This window comes from Schistocerca gregaria, unplaced genomic scaffold (genome assembly GCF_023897955.1).
Source record: "Schistocerca gregaria isolate iqSchGreg1 unplaced genomic scaffold, iqSchGreg1.2 ptg000343l, whole genome shotgun sequence".
In the NCBI taxonomy this organism is placed as follows: Eukaryota; Metazoa; Arthropoda; class Insecta; order Orthoptera; family Acrididae; genus Schistocerca; species Schistocerca gregaria.
Window position 1 is genome coordinate 378,904 of NW_026061807.1, and position 15,098 is coordinate 394,001.

The window sequence follows — 15,098 nt, forward strand, 5'->3', positions numbered from 1 at the left end:
TTGCAGCCGCGTTGCACGGGAGAATGTGAAAACTGTTCATATGTAGTAAAATCCTGAGAAATCCGACGTTTTCGTCATTTGTTATTCAATCGACCTAAAGTCAGATCGTCTCATTGGCCGCTCTTCTGTCTGAAACGGTTACATTTATCGTCTGCAAAGCAATGTCGCGTGCTGCGGTATGCGGAGACACTAAAAGCATCATAGTAGAACACAGATGAAACTTATAAGTTGATGTAATAGCCAGTAAGAAGTAGTACAATTCAAGTTTTAGTTATCGATTATTGACTTTTTAGCTGGCTTTTGTGCCTTGGACATGACCTAGGACCTTAAGATTTTGCATGAAAGGAGGACTAGCAGCCACGTTCCACGGGAGAATGTGAAAAGTGTTCATATGTAGTAAAAACCTGAGAAATTCGTCCGTTTTCGTCATTTGTTATCGAATCGACTTAAAGCCAGATCGTCACATTGGCCGCTCTTCTGTCTGAGACGGTTAAATTTATCGTCTGCAAAACTATGTCGCGCGCTGCGGTATGCGGAGACACTAAAAGCACCATAGTAGAACACAGAGGAAGCTTCTAAGTTGAAGTAATAGCCAGTAACAAGTAGTACAATTCAAAATTTAGTTGTCGATTATTCACTTTTTAGCCGGCTTTGGTGGCTTGGACATGACCTAGGACCTTAAGATTTTGCATGAAAGGAGCACTTGCAGCCGCGTTGCACGGGAGAATGTGAAAAGTGTTCATATGTAGTAAAAACCTGAGAAATCCGTCCGTTTTCGTCATTTGTTATCGAATCGACTTAAAGCCAGATCGTCACTTTGGCCGCTCTTCTGTCTGAAACGGTTACATTTATCGTCTGCAAAGGTATGTCGCGTGCTGCGGTAAGCGGAGACACTAAAATCACCATAGTAGAACACAGAAGAAGCTTCTAAGTTGAAGCAATAGCCAGTAAGAAGTATTACTATTCAAGTTTTAGTTGTCCATTATTCACTTTTTAGCCGGCTTTGGTGGCTTGGACATGACCTAGGACCTTAAGATTTTGCATGAAAGGAGGACTTGCAGCCGCGTTGCACGGGAGAATGTGTAAAGTGTTCATATGTAGTAAAAACCTGAGAAATCCGTCCGTTTTCTTCATTTGTTAATGAATCGACTTAAAGCCAGATCGTCACATTGGCCGCTCTTCTGTCTGAAACGGTTACATTTATCGTCTGCAAAGCTATGTCGCGTGCTGCGGTATGCGGAGACACTAAAAGCACCATAGTAGAACACAGGAGAAGCTTCTAAGTTGAAGCAATAGCCAGTAAGAAGTAGTACAATTCAAGTTTTTTTGTCGATTACTCACTTTTTAGCCGGCTTTGGTGGCTTGGACATGACCTAGGATCTTAAGATTTTGCATGAAAGGAGGACTAGCAGCCGCGTTGCACGGGAGAATGTGAAAAGTGTTCATATGTAGTAAAAACCTTAGAAATCCGTCTGTTTTCGTCATTTGTTATCATGTCGACTAAGAGCCAGATTGTCATATTGGCCTCTCTTCTCTCTGAAACGGTTACATTTATCGTCTGAAAAGCTATGTCGCGTGCTGCGGTAAGCGGAGACACTAAAAGCACAATAGTAGTACACAGAAGAAGCTTCTAAGTTGAACCAATAGCCAGTAAGAAGTAGTACAATTCAAGTTTTAAATGTCCATTATTCACTTTTTAGCCGGCTTTGGTGGCTTGGACATGACCTAGGACCTTAAGGTTTTGCATGAAAGGAGGACTAGCAGCCGCGTTGCACGGGAGAATGTGAAAAGTGTTCATATGTAGTAAAAACCTGAGAAATCCGTCCGTTTTCGTCATTTGTTATCGAATCGACTTAAAGCCAGATCGTCACATTGGCCGCTTTTCTCTCTGAGACGGTTACATTTATCGTCTGCAAAGCTATGTCGCGTGCTGCGGTATGCGGAGACACTAAAAGCACCATAGTAGAACACAGAAGAGGCTTCTAAGTTGAATCTATAGCCAGTAAGAAGTAGTACAATTCCAGTTTTAGTTGTCGATTATTCACTTTTTACCCGGCTTTGGTGGCTTGGACATGACCTAGGACCTTAAGAGTTTGCATGAAAGGAGGACTTGCAGCCGCGTTGCACGGGAGAATGTGAAAACTGTTCATATGTAGTAAAATCCTGAGAAATCCGTCCGTTTTCGTCATTTCTTATTGAATCGACTTAAAGCCAGATCGTCTCATTGGCCGCTCTTCTGTCTGAAACGGTTACATTTATCGTCTGCAAAGCAATGTCGCGTGCTGCGGTATGCGGAGACACTAAAAGCACCATAGTAGAACACAGAAGAAGCTTCTAAGTTGAAGCAATAGCCAGTAAGAAGTAGTACAATTCAAGTTTTCGTTGTCGATTATTCACTTTTTAGCCGGCTTTGGTGGCTTGGACATTACCTAGGACCTTAAGATTTTGCATGAAAGGAGGACCTGCAGCCGCGTTGCACGGGAAAAATTTGAAAAGTTTTCATATGTTGTAAAAACCTGAGAAATCCGTCCGTTTTCGTCATTTGTTATCGAATCGGCTTAAAGCCACATCGTCACATTGGCCGCTCTTCTGTCTGAAACGGTTACATTTATCGTCTGCAAAGCTATGTCGCGTGCTGCGGTATGCGGAGACACTAAAAGCATCATAGTAGAACACAGATGAAACTTATAAGTTGATGTAATAGCCAGTAAGAAGTAGTACAATTCAAGTTTTCGTTGTCGATTATTCACTTTTGAGCCGGCTTTGGTGGCTTTGACATGACCTAGGACCTTAAGATTTTGCATGAAAGGAGGACTTGCAGCCGCGTTGCACGGGAGAATGTGAAAACTGTTCATATGTAGCAAAATCCTGAGAAATCCGTCCGTTTTCGTCATTTGTTATTGAATCGACTTAAAGCCAGATCGTCTCATTGGCCGCTCTTCTGTCTGAAACGGTTACATTTATCGTCTGCAAAGCAATGTCGCGTGCTTCGGTATGCGGAGACACTAAAAGCACCATAGTAGAACACAGAAGAAGCTTCTACGTTGAAGCAATAGCCAGTAAGACGTAGTACAATTCAAGTTTTCGTTGTCGATTATTCACTTTTGAGCCGGCTTTGGTGGCTTGGACATTACCTAGGACCTTAAGATTTTGCATGAAAGGAGGACCTGCAGCCGCGTTGCACGGGAGAATGTGAAAAGTGTTCATATGTTGTAAAAACCTGAGAAATCCGTCCGTTTTCGTCAATTGTTATCGAATCGTTTTAAAGCCACATCGTCACATTGGCCGCTCTTCTGTCTGAAACTGTTACATTTATCGTCTGCAAAGCTATGTCGCGTGCTGCGGTATGCGGAGACACTAAAAGCATCATAGTAGAACACAGATGAAACTTATATGTTGATGTAATAGCCAGTAAGAAGTAGTACAATTCAAGTTTTAGTTATCGATTATTGACTTTTTAGCTGGCTTTGGTGCCTTGGACATGAGCTAGGACCTTAACATTTTGCATGAAAGTTGGCCTAGCAGCCGCGTTGCACGGGAGAATGTGAAAAGTGTTCATATGTAGTACAAACCTGAGAAATCCGTCAGTTTTCGTCATTTGTTATCGAATCGACTTAAAGCCAGATCGTCACATTGGCCGCTTTTCTCTCTGAGATGGTTACATTTATCGTCTGCAAAGCTATGTCGCGTGCTGCGGTATGCGGAGACACTAAAAGCACCATAGTAGAACACAAAAGAAGCTTCTAAGTTGAAGCAATAGCCAGTAAGAAGTAGTACAATTCAAGTTTTAGTTGTCGATTATTGACTTTTTAGCTGGCTTTGGTGCCTTGGACATGAGCTAGGACCTTAACATTTTGCATGAAAGGAGGCCTAGCAGCCGAAGTGCACGGGAGAATGTGAAATGTGTTCATATGTAGTAAAAACCTGAGAAATCCGTCCCTTTTCGTCATTTGTTATCGAATCGACTTAAAGCCAGATCGTCACTTTGGCCGCTCTTCTGTCTGAAACGGTTACATTTATCGTCTGCAAAGCTATGTCGCGTGCTGCGGTATGCGGAGACACTAAAAGCACCATAGTAGAACACAGAAAAAGCTTCTAAGTTGAAGCAATAGCCAGTAAGAAGTATTACAATTCAAGTTTTAGTTGTCCATTATTCACTTTTTAGCCGGCTTTGGTGGCTTGGACATGACCTAGGACCTTAAGAGTTTGCATGAAAGGAGGACTTGCAGCCGCGTTGCACGGGAGAATGTGAAAACTGTTCATATGTAGTAAAATCCTGAGAAATCCGTCCGTTTTCGTCATTTGTTATTGAATCGACTTAAAGCCAGATCGTCTCATTGGCCGCTCTTCTGTCTGAAACGGTTACATTTATCGTCTGCAAAGCAATGTCGCGTGCTGCGGTATGCGGAGACACTAAAAGCACCATAGTAGAACACAGAAGAAGCTTCTAAGTTGAAGCAATAGCCAGTAAGAAGTAGTACAATTCAAGTTTTCGTTGTCGATTATTCACTTTTTAGCCGGCTTTGGTGGCTTGGACATTACCTAGGACCTTAAGATTTTGCATGAAAGGAGGACTTGCAGCCGCGTTGCACGGGAGAATGTGAAAAGTTTTCATATGTTGTAAAAACCTGAGAAATCTGTCCGTTTTCGTCATTTGTTATCGAATCGGCTTAAAGCCACATCGTCACATTGGCCGCTCTTCTATCTGAAACGGTTACATTTATCGTCTGCAAAGCTATGTCGCGTGCTGCGGTATGCGGAGACACTAAAAGCATCATAGTAGAACACAGATGAAACTTATTAGTTGATGTAATAGCCAGTAAGAAGTAGTACAATTCAAGTTTTAGTTATCGATTATTGACTTTTTAGCTGGCTTTGGTGCCTTGGACATGAGCTAGGACCTTAACATTTTGCATGAAAGGAGGCCTAGCAGCCGAAGTGCACGGGAGAATGTGAAATGTGTTCATATGTAGTAAAAACCTGAGAAATCCGTCCCTTTTCGTCATTTGTTATCGAATCGACTTAAAGCCAGATCGTCACATTGGCCGCTTTTCTCTCTGAGACGGTTACATTTATCGTCTGCAAAACTATGTTGCGTGCTGCGGTATGCGGAGACACTAAAAGCACCGTAGTAGAACACAGGAGATGCTTCTAAGTTGAAGTAATAGCCAGTAAGAAGTAGTACAATTCAAGTTTTAGTTGTCGATTATTCACCTTTGAGCCGGCTTTGGTGGCTTTGACATGACCTAGGACCTTAAGATTTTGCATGAAAGGAGGACTTGCAGCCGCGTTGCACGGGAGAATGTGAAAACTGTTCATATGTAGTAAAATCCTGAGAAATCCGTCCGTTTTCGTCATTTGTTATTCAATCGACCTAAAGTCAGATCGTCTCATTGGCCGCTCTTCTGTCTGAAACGGTTACATTTATCGTCTGCAAAGCAATGTCGCGTGCTGCGGTATGTGGAGACACTAAAAGCATCATAGTAGAACACAGATGAAACTTATAAGTTGATGTAATAGCCAGTAAGAAGTAGTACAATTCAAGTTTTAGTTATCGATTATTGACTTTTTAGCTGGCTTTTGTGCCTTGGACATGACCTAGGACCTTAAGATTTTGCATGAAAGGAGGACTAGCAGCCACGTTCCACGGGAGAATGTGAAAAGTGTTCATATGTAGTAAAAACCTGAGAAATTCGTCCGTTTTCGTCATTTGTTATCGAATCGACTTAAAGCCAGATCGTCACATTGGCCGCTCTTCTGTCTGAGACGGTTAAATTTATCGTCTGCAAAACTATGTCGCGCGCTGCGGTATGCGGAGACACTAAAAGCACCATAGTAGAACACAGAGGAAGCTTCTAAGTTGAAGTAATAGCCAGTAACAAGTAGTACAATTCAAAATTTAGTTGTCGATTATTCACTTTTTAGCCGGCTTTGGTGGCTTGGACATGACCTAGGACCTTAAGATTTTGCATGAAAGGAGCACTTGCAGCCGCGTTGCACGGGAGAATGTGAAAAGTGTTCATATGTAGTAAAAACCTGAGAAATCCGTCCGTTTTCGTCATTTGTTATCGAATCGACTTAAAGCCAGATCGTCACTTTGGCCGCTCTTCTGTCTGAAACGGTTACATTTATCGTCTGCAAAGCTATGTCGCGTGCTGCGGTAAGCGGAGACACTAAAAGCACCATAGTAGAACACAGAAGAAGCTTCTAAGTTGAAGCAATAGCCAGTAAGAAGTATTACTATTCAAGTTTTAGTTGTCCATTATTCACTTTTTAGCCGGCTTTGGTGGCTTGGACATGACCTAGGACCTTAAGATTTTGCATGAAAGGAGGACTTGCAGCCGCGTTGCACGGGAGAATGTGAAAAGTGTTCATATGTAGTAAAAACCTGAGAAATCCGTCCGTTTTCTTCATTTGTTAATGAATCGACTTAAAGCCAGATCGTCACATTGGCCGCTCTTCTGTCTGAAACGGTTACATTTATCGTCTGCAAAGCTATGTCGCGTGCTGCGGTATGCGGAGACACTAAAAGCACCATAGTAGAACACAGGAGAAGCTTCTAAGTTGAAGCAATAGCCAGTAAGAAGTAGTACAATTCAAGTTTTTTTGTCGATTACTCACTTTTTAGCCGGCTTTGGTGGCTTGGACATGACCTAGGACCTTAAGATTTTGCATGAAAGGAGGACTAGCAGCCGCGTTGCCGGGAGAATGTGAAAAGTGTTCATATGTAGTAAAAACCTTAGAAATCCGTCTGTTTTCGTCATTTGTTATCATGTCGACTAAGAGCCAGATTGTCATATTGGCCTCTCTTCTCTCTGAAACGGTTACATTTATCGTCTGAAAAGCTATGTCGCGTGCTGCGGTAAGCGGAGACACTAAAAGCACAATAGTAGTACACAGAAGAAGCTTCTAAGTTGAACCAATAGCCAGTAAGAAGTAGTACAATTCAAGTTTTAAATGTCCATTATTCACTTTTTAGCCGGCTTTGGTGGCTTGGACATGACCTAGGACCTTAAGGTTTTGCATGAAAGGAGGACTAGCAGCCGCGTTGCACGGGAGAATGTGAAAAGTGTTCATATGTAGTAAAAACCTGAGAAATCCGTCCGTTTTCGTCATTTGTTATCGAATCGACTTAAAGCCAGATCGTCACATTGGCCGCTTTTCTCTCTGAGACGGTTACATTTATCGTCTGCAAAGCTATGTCGCGTGCTGCGGTATGCGGAGACACTAAAAGCACCATAGTAGAACACAGAAGAGGCTTCTAAGTTGAATCTATAGCCAGTAAGAAGTAGTACAATTCCAGTTTTAGTTGTCGATTATTCACTTTTTACCCGGCTTTGGTGGCTTGGACATGACCTAGGACCTTAAGAGTTTGCATGAAAGGAGGACTTGCAGCCGCGTTGCACGGGAGAATGTGAAAACTGTTCATATGTAGTAAAATCCTGAGAAATCCGTCCGTTTTCGTCATTTGTTATTGAATCGACTTAAAGCCAGATCGTCTCATTGGCCGCTCTTCTGTCTGAAACGGTTACATTTATCGTCTGCAAAGCAATGTCGCGTGCTGCGGTATGCGGAGACACTAAAAGCACCATAGTAGAACACAGAAGAAGCTTCTAAGTTGAAGCAATAGCCAGTAAGAAGTAGTACAATTCAAGTTTTCGTTGTCGATTATTCACTTTTTAGCCGGCTTTGGTGGCTTGGACATTACCTAGGACCTTAAGATTTTGCATGAAAGGAGGACCTGCAGCCGCGTTGCACGGGAAAAATTTGAAAAGTTTTCATATGTTGTAAAAACCTGAGAAATCCGTCCGTTTTCGTCATTTGTTATCGAATCGGCTTAAAGCCACATCGTCACATTGGCCGCTCTTCTGTCTGAAACGGTTACATTTATCGTCTGCAAAGCTATGTCGCGTGCTGCGGTATGCGGAGACACTAAAAGCATCATAGTAGAACACAGATGAAACTTATAAGTTGATGTAATAGCCAGTAAGAAGTAGTACAATTCAAGTTTTCGTTGTCGATTATTCACTTTTGAGCCGGCTTTGGTGGCTTTGACATGACCTAGGACCTTAAGATTTTGCATGAAAGGAGGACTTGCAGCCGCGTTGCACGGGAGAATGTGAAAACTGTTCATATGTAGCAAAATCCTGAGAAATCCGTCCGTTTTCGTCATTTGTTATCGAATCGGTTTAAAGCCACATCGTCACATTGGCCGCTCTTCTGTCTGAAACTGTTACATTTATCGTCTGCAAAGCTATGTCGCGTGCTGCGGTATGCGGAGACACTAAAAGCATCATAGTAGAACACAGATGAAACTTATATGTTGATGTAATAGCCAGTAAGAAGTAGTACAATTCAAGTTTTAGTTATCGATTATTGACTTTTTAGCTGGCTTTGGTGCCTTGGACATGAGCTAGGACCTTAACATTTTGCATGAAAGTTGGCCTAGCAGCCGCGTTGCACGGGAGAATGTGAAAAGTGTTCATATGTAGTACAAACCTGAGAAATCCGTCAGTTTTCGTCATTTGTTATCGAATCGACTTAAAGCCAGATCGTCACATTGGCCGCTTTTCTCTCTGAGATGGTTACATTTATCGTCTGCAAAGCTATGTCGCGTGCTGCGGTATGCGGAGACACTAAAAGCACCATAGTAGAACACAAAAGAAGCTTCTAAGTTGAAGCAATAGCCAGTAAGAAGTAGTACAATTCAAGTTTTAGTTGTCGATTATTGACTTTTTAGCTGGCTTTGGTGCCTTGGACATGAGCTAGGACCTTAACATTTTGCATGAAAGGAGGCCTAGCAGCCGAAGTGCACGGGAGAATGTGAAATGTGTTCATATGTAGTAAAAACCTGAGAAATCCGTCCCTTTTCGTCATTTGTTATCGAATCGACTTAAAGCCAGATCGTCACTTTGGCCGCTCTTCTGTCTGAAACGGTTACATTTATCGTCTGCAAAGCTATGTCGCGTGCTGCGGTATGCGGAGACACTAAAAGCACCATAGTAGAACACAGAAAAAGCTTCTAAGTTGAAGCAATAGCCAGTAAGAAGTATTACAATTCAAGTTTTAGTTGTCCATTATTCACTTTTTAGCCGGCTTTGGTGGCTTGGACATGACCTAGGACCTTAAGGTTTTGCATGAAAGGAGGACTAGCAGCCGCGTTGCACGCGAGAATGTGAAAAGTGTTCATATGTAGTAAAAACCTGAGAAATCCGTCCGTTTTCGTCATTTGTTATCGAATCGACTTAAAGCCAGATCGTCACATTGGCCGCTTTTCTCTCTGAGACGGTTACATTTATCGTCTGCAAAGCTATGTCGCGTGCTGCGGTATGCGGAGACACTAAAAGCACCATAGTAGAACACAGAAGAAGCTTCTAAGTTGAAGCAATAGCCAGTAAGAAGTAGTACAATTCAAGTTTTCGTTGTCGATTATTCACTTTTTAGCCGGCTTTGGTGGCTTGGACATTACCTAGGACCTTAAGATTTTGCATGAAAGGAGGACCTGCAGCCGCGTTGCACGGGAGAATGTGAAAAGTTTTCATATGTTGTAAAAACCTGAGAAATCCGTCCGTTTTCGTCATTTGTTATCGAATCGGCTTAAAGCCACATCGTCACATTGGCCGCTCTTCTGTCTGAAACGGTTACATTTATCGTCTGCAAAGCTATGTCGCGTGCTGCGGTATGCGGAGACACTAAAAGCATCATAGTAGAACACAGATGAAACTTATTAGTTGATGTAATAGCCAGTAAGAAGTAGTACAATTCAAGTTTTAGTTATCGATTATTGACTTTTTAGCTGGCTTTGGTGCCTTCGACATGAGCTAGGACCTTAACATTTTGCATGAAAGGAGGCCTAGCAGCCGACGTGCACGGGAGAATGTGAAATGTGTTCATATGTAGTAAAAACCTGAGAAATCCGTACCTTTTCGTCATTTGTTATCGAATCGACTTAAAGCCAGATCGTCACATTGGCCGCTTTTCTCTCTGAGACGGTTACATTTATCGTCTGCAAAGCTATGTTGCGTGCTGCGCTATGCGGAGACACTAAAAGCACCGTAGTAGAACACAGAAGAAGCTTCTAAGTTGAAGTAATAGCCAGTAAGAAGTAGTACAATTCAAGTTTTAGTTGTCGATTATTCACTTTTGAGCCGGCTTTGGTGGCTTTGACATGACATAGGACCTTAAGATTTTGCATGAAAGGAGGACTTGCAGCCGCGTTGCACGGGAGAATGTGAAAACTGTTCATATGTAGTAAAATCCTGAGAAATCCGTCCGTTTTCGTCATTTGTTATTCAATCGACCTAAAGTCAGATCGTCTCATTGGCCGCTCTTCTGTCTGAAACGGTTACATTTATCGTCTGCAAAGCAATGTCGCGTGCTGCGGTATGCGGAGACACTAAAAGCATCATAGTAGAACACAGATGAAATTTATAAGTTGATGTAATAGCCAGTAAGAAGTAATACAATTCAAGTTTTAGTTATCGATTATTGACTTTTTAGCTGGCTTTGGTGCCTTGGACATGAGCTAGGACCTTAACATTTTGCATGAAAGTTGGCCTAGCAGCCGCGTTGCACGGGAGAATGTGAAAAGTGTTCATATGTAGTAAAAACCTGAGAAATCCGTCTGTTTTCGTCATTTGTTATCGAATCGACTTAAAGCCAGATCGTCATATTGGCCGCCTTTCTCTCTGAGACGGTTACATTTATCGTCTGCAAAGCTATGTCGCGTGCTGCGGTATGCGGAGACACTAAAAGCACCATAGCAGAACACAGACGAAGCATCTAAGTTGAAGCAATAGCCAGTAAGAAGTAGTACAATTCAAGTTTTCGTTGTCGATTATTCACTTTTTAGCCGGCTTTGGTGGCTTGGACATTACCTAGGACCTTAAGATTTTGCATGAAAGGAGGAACTGCAGCCGCGTTGCACGGGAGAATGTGAAAAGTGTTCATATGTAGTACAAACCTGAGAAATCCGTCTGTTTTCGTCATTTGTTATCGAATCGACTTAAAGCCAGATCGTCACATTGGCCGCTTTTCTCTCTGAGACGGTTACATTTATCGTCTGCAAAGCTATGTCGCGTGCTGCGGTATGCGGAGACACTAAAAGCACCATAGTGGAACACAGAAGAAGCTTCTAAGTTGAATCTATAGCCAGTAAGAAGTAGTACAATTCCAGTTTTAGTTGTCGATTATACACTTTTTACCCGGCTTTGGTGGCTTGGACATGACCTAGGACCTTAAGAGTTTGCATGAAAGGAGGACTTGCAGCCGCGTTGCACGGGAGAATGTGAAAACTGTTCATATGTAGTAAAATCCTGAGAAATCCGTCCGTTTTCGTCATTTGTTATTGAATCGACTTAAAGCCAGATCGTCTCATTGGCCGCTCTTCTGTCTGAAACGGTTACATTTATCGTCTGCAAAGCAATGTCGCGTGCTGCGGTATGCGGAGACACTAAAAGCACCATAGTAGAACACAGAAGAAGCTTCTAAGTTGAAGCAATAGCCAGTAAGAAGTAGTACAATTCAAGTTTTCGTTGTCGATTATTCACTTTTTAGCCGGCTTTGGTGGCTTGGACATTACCTAGGACCTTAAGATTTTGCATGAAAGGAGGACCTGCAGCCGCGTTGCACAGGAGAATGTGAAAAGTTTTCATATGTTGTAAAAACCTGAGAAATCCGTCCGTTTTCGTCATTTGATATCGAATCGGCTTAAAGCCACATCGTCACATTGGCCGCTCTTCTGTCTGAAACGGTTACATTTATCGTCTGCAAAGCTATGTCGCGTGCTGCGGCATGCGGAGACACTAAAAGCATCATAGTAGAACACAGATGAAACTTATTAGTTGATGTAATAGCCAGTAAGAAGTAGTACAATTCAAGTTTTAGTTGTCGATTATTCACTTATGAGCCGGCTTTGGTGGCTTTGACATGACCTAGGACCTTAAGATTTTGCATGAAAGGAGGACTTGCAGCCGCGTTGCACGGGAGAATGTGAAAACTGTTCATATGTAGTAAAATCCTGAGAAAACCGTCCGTTTTCGTCATTTGTTATTCCATCGACCTAAAGTCAGATCGTCTCATTGGCCGCTCTTCTGTCTGAAACGGTTACATTTATCGTCTGCAAAGCAATGTCGCGTGCTGCGGTATGCGGAGACACTAAAAGCATCATAGTAGAACACAGATGAAACTTATTAGTTGATGTAATAGCCAGTAAGAAGTAGTACAATTCAAGTTTTAGTTGTCGATTATTCACTTATGAGCCGGCTTTGGTGGCTTTGACATGACCTAGGACCTTAACATTTTGCATGAAAGTTGGCCTAGCAGCCGCGTTGGACGGGAGAATGTGAAAAGTGTTCATATGTAGTACAAACCTGAGAAAACTTTCAGTTTTCGTCATTTGTTATCGAATCGACTTAAAGCCAGATCGTTACATTGGCCGCTTTTCTCTCTGAGACGGTTACATTTATCGTCTGCAAAGCAATGTCGTGTGCTGCGGTATGCGGAGACACTAAAAGCACCATAGTAGAACACAGACGAAGCATCTAAGTTGAAGCAATAGCCAGTAAGAAGTAGTACAATTCAAGTTTTCGTTGTCGATTATTCACTTTTTAGCCGGCTTTGGTGGCTTGGACATTACCTAGGACCTTAAGATTTTGCATGGAAGGAGGAACTGCAGCCGCGTTGCACGGGAGAATGTGAAAAGTGTTCATATGTAGTACAAACCTGAGAAATCCGTCTGTTTTCGTCATTTGTTATCGAATCGACTTAAAGCCAGATCGTCACGTTGGCCGCTTTTCTCTCTGAGATGGTTACATTTATCGTCTGCAAAGATATGTCGCGTGCTGCGGTATGCGGAGACACTAAAAGCACCATAGTAGAACACAAAAGAAGCTTCTAAGTTGAAGCAATAGCCAGTAAGAAGTAGTACAATTCAAGTTTTAGTTGTCCATTATTCACTTTTTAGCCAGCTTTGGTGGCTTTGACATAACCTAGGACCTTAAGATTTTGCATGAAAGGAGGACTTGCAGCCGCGTTGCACGGGAGAATGTGAAAAGTGTTCATATGTAGTAAAAACCTGAGAAATCCGTCTGTTTTCGTCATTTGTTATCGAATCGAATTAAAGCCAGATCGTCACATTGGCCGCTTTTCTCTCTGAGACGGTTACATTTATCGTCTGCAAAGCTATGTCGCGTGCTGCGGTATGCGGAGACACTAAAAGCACCATAGTAGAACACAGAAGAAGCTTCTAAGTTGAAGTAATAGCCAGTAAGAAGTAGCACAATTCAAGTTTTAGTTGTCCATTATTCACTTTTTAGCCGGCTTTGGTGGCTTGGACATGACCTAGGACCTTAAGATTTTGCATGAAAGGAGGACTAGCAGCCACGTTCCACGGGAGAATGTGAAAAGTGTTCATATGTAGTAAAAACCTGAGAAATTCGTCAGTTTTCGTCATTTGTTATCGAATCGACTTAAAACCCGATCGTCACATTGGCCGCTTTTCTCTCTGAGATGGTTACATTTATCGTCTGCAAAGCTATGTCGCGTGCTGCGGTATGCGGAGACACTAAAAGCACCATAGTAGAACACAGAAGAAGCTTCTAAGTTGAAGCAATAGCCAGTAAGAAGTAGTACAATTCAAGTTTTAGTTGTCCATTATTCACTTTTTAACCGGCTTTGGTGGCTTTGACATGACCTAGGACCTTAAGATTTTGCATGAAAGGAGGACTTGCAGCCGCGTTGCACGGGAGAATGTGAAAAGTGTTCATATGTAGTAAAAACCTGAGAAATCCGTCTGTTTTCGTCATTTGTTATCGAATCGACTTAAAGCCAGATCGTCACATTGGCCGCTCTTCTGTCTGAAACGGTTAAATTTATCGTCTGCAAAACTATGTCGCGCGCTGCGGTATGCGGAGACACTAAAAGCACCATAGTAGAACACAGAGGAAGCTTCTGAGTTGAAGTAATAGCCAGTAACAAGTAGTACAATTCAAAATTTAGTTGTCGATTATTCACTTTTTAGCCGGCTTTGGTGGCTTGGACATGACCTAGGACCTTAAGATTTTGCATGAAAGGAGCACTTGCAGCCGCGTTGCACGGGAGAATGTGAAAAGTGTTCATATGTAGTAAAAACCTGAGAAATCCGTCCGTTTTCGTCATTTGTTATCGAATCGACTTAAAGCCAGATCGTCACTTTGGCCGCTCTTCTGTCTGAAACGGTTACATTTATCGTCTGCAAAGCTATGTCGCGTGCTGCGGTAAGCGGAGACACTAAAAGCACCATAGTAGAACACAGAAGAAGCTTCTAAGTTGAAGCAATAGCCAGTAAGAAGTATTACTATTCAAGTTTTATTTGTCCATTATTCACTTTTTAGCCGGCTTTGGTGGCTTGGACATGACCTAGGACCTTAAGATTTTGCATGAAAGGAGGACTTGCAGCCGCGTTGCACGGGAGAATGTGTAAAGTGTTCATATGTAGTAAAAACCTGAGAAATCCGTCCGTTTTCTTCATTTGTTAATGAATCGACTTAAAGCCAGATCGTCACATTGGCCGCTCTTCTGTCTGAAACGGTTACATTTATCGTCTGCAAAGCTATGTCGCGTGCTGCGGTATGCGGAGACACTAAAAGCACCATAGTAGAACACAGGAGAAGCTTCTAAGTTGAAGCAATAGCCAGTAGGAAGTAGTACAATTCAAGTTTTTTTGTCGATTACTCACTTTTTAGCCGGCTTTGGTGGCTTGGACATGACCTAGGACCTTAAGATTTTGCATGAAAGGAGGACTAGCAGCCGCGTTGCCGGGAGAATGTGAAAAGTGTTCATATGTAGTAAAAACCTTAGAAATCCGTCTGTTTTCGTCATTTGTTATCATGTCGACTAAGAGCCAGATTGTCATATTGGCCTCTCTTCTCTCTGAAACGGTTACATTTATCGTCTGAAAAGCTATGTCGCGTGCTGCGGTAAGCGGAGACACTAAAAGCACAATAGTAGTACACAGAAGAAGCTTCTAAGTTGAACCAATAGCCAGTAAGAAGTAGTACAATTCAAGTTTTAAATGTCCATTATTCACTTTTTAGCCGGCTTTGGTGGCTTGGACATGA